The 4,894-nt window shown below is 36.3% G+C and overlaps 1 pseudogene; it reads left to right on the plus strand.

The window, feature by feature from the left end:
- Positions 1–3,917: 3,917 nt before the first annotated feature.
- LOC123239550 lies at positions 3,918–4,174 on the plus strand (annotated as a pseudogene).
- The last annotated feature ends 720 nt before the right edge of the window (positions 4,175–4,894 follow it).

The raw sequence follows: 4,894 nt of genomic DNA on the forward strand, positions 1-4,894 counted from the left end.
TGACGCAGAAGTAAGAAGGGAAAAAAGAAAAAGAGAGGAGATTAGAGTGTCATGTGCAAGACATCAAGAGAATGACAGTTTGCTTGAATAAAATAGTTTAAAATGGAACTTAATTTGCAGTGAGGTTACAAAGAGAATTTATTCATATATATGGTAGCTGGAAGAATCTTAAATGGGGTGAATTACCCCATAGAACCCCAAGAGAAGGACAGTTAAGAGCAGTTAAGAATGTAGGTACATAGGCAGCATACCAAGCTAAGTGACTGGCACTCTTTCCTGGGACAAGGGTAGTGGGATATTTTTTATCACTACTGCTTTCTGAGGCCTAGCATAACACAGACCAGAAAAGCTTGGTGGAATTTAGCTTTTACCCATACTGATAATCAGTAAGACTGTTTCACACTGACCCTGAGGCAATTACTGTTGAAATCAACTAGTAGAAATTTCAACCTAAACTTAATATCTTCAGATCTCCAATCAAGATCATCTTTAAACCATCTTGCTTTAGTATTTTGTTTAAATAGGGAATTAGATTAACTTGTGAGGAAGTGAAACAAGATCCTGGTGTGAGGCTTCTGCCCCATTAGGGGAGAAGACATCCTGTCAGCAAGAAAGAGCTTTAGACAGATTTGGCCTTACCCTCTGTCCCATTATTACCTAACAACCCTCTCCCTTCGAGATCATTAAATCCTTATTATAACTAAGGCAGTTGGCATGAGATCTTCTGAGATAAACTATATTGGCCTAATATATACATTACCAAAGCCATCCTCCATCTTGCCACCCTCAGGGACAGTTGAAATCCAAAGAGATGGGAATCAGCTTTGTAGACATCCTGAGCCAATTAATCATCCTTGTTTAGGGGACAAACCTCAAACAGCTAAAGTCGTCAATTTTCTGTGTAGTTATTCCCTTTTAATATCAAGCTTAACCCTAGAAAGCTTGTCAGATAAGCAGCCATACTGGTCCACAAACATTACAGTTAGATCAACTCCCAGAGTCCTAAACTGCTGGGGGTGGAGGTGGGGGTTGGGAGGTTGGGGAGGGTTGGGGTGGGTTGGGGGGTTGGAGGTGTTGGGGGGGGGTGGAGTTGGAGTTCTATATACTTTCTTCCCTTTCCCCACCTGAGGCTTGAGTTTCCCAGCCAGGGCTCTGGGCTAGCTGACTCACTTTTGCAATATATAATGATGCAGAGTGAACTAGTATAACCAGAAAAATTTGTATAATGATTCTATTGTAAAGACAAACATCTTTGACAGATTTAGGAATGCTGATCATTGATATGATAAAACTATAGTTCCATGACACTTATGATGAAAATCTATCTACGTATTTTTTTCTGAACATGATGAATATATATTTTTATTTTGTTTGACTATACATGTTTGTAACAGAGGTCTTTTTTTTCTTTATTCTCAATTGGGATAGGGGTAAAGAAAGGAAACAAGATAGATTTTTATTTGTTTATGTCACCACCATGCATGGGAGTCTGGTGGTGATGATTGAACCTGAGGGCTATTGTAGCCATAGAGACAGAGAATCATCCTGCTAGAGAGACTAGCAGCTAGAGAGAAGGTATGAGATAAGAAGAAGGAAGGACAGGAGAGATTAGCACCAGCATGCCTGAGAAGGACCAAACAGAAGAATCATGGCACCATGACTAGGAGCCTGCAGGTCCCTGCCAAGACATTCTGAGGCTACAGTTCAATATCAATAGATTTCTAATAGTGTTTATGAATTAGATTAGCAATTTCTATACCTCTTTCCTTTACCTTATTTCCCTAATTATTTTATATTACTTTTGTTTATCTTTATATTAAACCTTTCAACTAAGAACAACATCTACTGACCATTAGTGCGAGACTTATAGTCAAAGAATGAAAGGGCAGTATAAGGGAGTCCAGCTGAAAGCTGGATCACAGTGATCAACAACTTCTGTCCTTTGAAAGAAAATCAACTCCTCCATAATCCAATCATAGTCAGATCCCAGAATTAATATTACCAATACATTCATACATCAACAGCTTCTTGGGTAATAGTCAAGGAACACTCATTTGTTTCCTTGGCAACCTGTAGTGACAATCTAAGGGAGAGAGCCTGAGGAGCTGAGTTCTATACAGACTAGCCAGTCAGCACCAGGGAGCAGCCTGAGTCCTACTTACATTCAGGGTTCAACAACTCCTTTTATCCTCCTTGGACTCTTTTGGTCATTACAGAACCTCAATATCTTCAATATAGTGTGTTGCTGCTTTTGTATCTTGTACGCCCATTGAAGTGTTCCTGGAGTGCTATGCTCCAAGAATCCCATAGTATCTCTTCAATAGTGTAAGGATTAAATTTAATGGTTGGACTATAATTTTATTAAATTATGTAGTCACCAATGTTTATTATATCTTTAGTCAGAAATTTATTTACAAATATATACAAAATGGAGAGGAAACAATAAAGTGGAGAAATGTGAAGAGGTTAAAGGTTATCTTCTCATCAACCTGAATGTTTACTCCAGATCTGCTTAATCCAGACAGAGATTAATTAGCTCTCAACCAGAAAGGCTGGCTATTATTTGGGTAAATGGGAATTAAAACAACTTTCAGGTACTGCCCCATGCTTCAGATAGGCTATTATGATAGAAAAGGAAAAATGATTAAAATTTGTAGGACATGTGGGAAAATCAAGACACTAATTCATTATTAGGGGAGTTGTGAACTGATTCAATCAATCTGGAAAGCAATTTGAATCTATGCCAAAAGAGCTATAAAACAATACATACCCAATGATCCAGCAATACCACTACTAGGTTTGTATCCCAAAGAGATACAAAACAAAAAAGGAGACAGACGTATTTGTTCAAAATATATATAAAGGACCTTTTTTAAAAAATTGTTGTTGGAGCAAAGAATTGGAAAATGAGGGGGTACTCATCAATTGGGGAATGGCTGAGAAAGTTATAATATATGATGGTAATGGAATACTATTGCGCTAGATAGGAAATGACAATCAGGAAGATCTCAGAAAACCCTGGGAAGATTTATGTGCTCTGAAGCAGAGGGATAAACAGAGCCAGGAGAACACTGTACTCAGTGACAAGAGTATTATACAATGAATAACTGTGAATAACAACTATTCTTATTAATATAATAATCCAAAACAATCCTAAAGGACTCATGATAAAAAAAGTCATCTGCTTCAAGAGAAAGAACTAATGGAGCCTGAATCCAGATCAAAGTAACCTTTTTTTATTTTCATAATTTGTTTTTTATCTAGTTTCTTTCCACAAAGGGATTAATATGGAGAAATGTTTTACATATTATGATTGCAAATGTAAAATCTATACAAGATTGCTTACCATAAAGAAGTTGTGGGGGCATTCGAGATTCAAAAACCTTTTTAAAGAAAATGGAATCTTTTTACACATAACTGGGGGAATTAAATAAAATTTAAAAAATAAAACAATTACAAGTGCTAAAATAGAGCTCAGAAGCTAGGTTTTTTTTTTTTAGTGGATCAGAAGCAATAAAAGGAAGATTCATTTGGAGCCAGAAATTGTGAAATTAATCTAGAAAGATAGGGAGGATTTCCATAGACAGAGAAAAGAAATCAGTTTGGGTGGACTATACAGTACTATGATGGGGGAGAGTTGGGAGCATAACTCTAACAATAGTATTCTTAGTTCAGGTATTGTTTTGGTATAAAATGAGGAATTGATATGAAACTGAACATTATATAAAAGGAGATTTACTTTACCCTATCACAAAAAGTATATGCAACAATCATATTGGGGCGCTTCATTCTCCTTGGCAGCAGCCACTTCTCTGCCTTCCTATAGCTTGCCAGTGGAGAGTTTGAAAAAGGCAGGGGTGGTACTGAAGGCAAGAGAATCTGTGGCTGAAAGCCTGTGGCTCACTTCAGTGGTCACCATGAGTTTATCCCTTAACCCCAAACTATTCTTGAATGATTTGATAGGGAAGCCTGTGATGGTGAATCTTAAGTGGGAAATGGAGACTAAAGATTACCTAGGCTCTTTGGATGGCTACATCAACATGCAGCTTGCAAATACAGAAGAATACATGGAGCATTGTTTGGATACTTTGGTGAAGTTTTAATATGATGGGATAATGTCCTTTACAACAGATGTTTCAAAAAAGAGGAAGAATTTGGGAAAATGAGAGAATAGCATGGGGGCTGGGGTAGACGGGTTGGACAGAGGGAATTCTTTTGTATGTTTCTAGAAAATACATAATTGTTTTTCAATATCGCCATAACTTATTCCCCATGAACTTTTTTGAGTTAAAGTTATTTTCATTTTTTCAAATTCAGAACAAAAACTCAAAATTTAGGAAATGGGCAATTTGTAGAGTGAATGCTAAAAAAAAACTACCTTTTCTTAAAGATATATCTATATATTTTCCATGATCAAAGAAACAAAAAAGGATTTATATACCCCTTTGGGGGAATTTTTGTAAAAGTCAAAAAAATTTTGCAATTTCAGGAAGGGAAGTTGTAAGTATACAGCTGCTTCTCTGCAAATTCTAATTTTGGAAGTATTTCTTTTGCTTCCATATTTAAAAGTCTATCTGTTTCTCAATACTTCTGCCTATAAAATTTCTTAATTGTATAATCAGCATAACCTAAAATATATATGTATATTTTAATAGGTTTTGGCCAAAATGAATAGAGTCAGGGCACATTTGGAAAACAGTATACTTCTATTCAGAATTCTGTTCTTAAGGCCTTTGGCTTCCTCGGCTGAGGAAATTAAATGCATCCTGAGTCTTGTTTCTTCAGAACCAAGCACTTTTACACAGTTTACAATTGTTATAATCAGGTTAGAACATGTCAGTTAAGCAATGAACCAGCCTTTTAGAAATACCCACATAGTGGTAGATATTACTTT

The sequence above is a fragment of the Gracilinanus agilis genome, chromosome 3 (assembly GCF_016433145.1).
Source record: "Gracilinanus agilis isolate LMUSP501 chromosome 3, AgileGrace, whole genome shotgun sequence".
NCBI classification, from domain to species: domain Eukaryota; kingdom Metazoa; phylum Chordata; class Mammalia; order Didelphimorphia; family Didelphidae; genus Gracilinanus; species Gracilinanus agilis.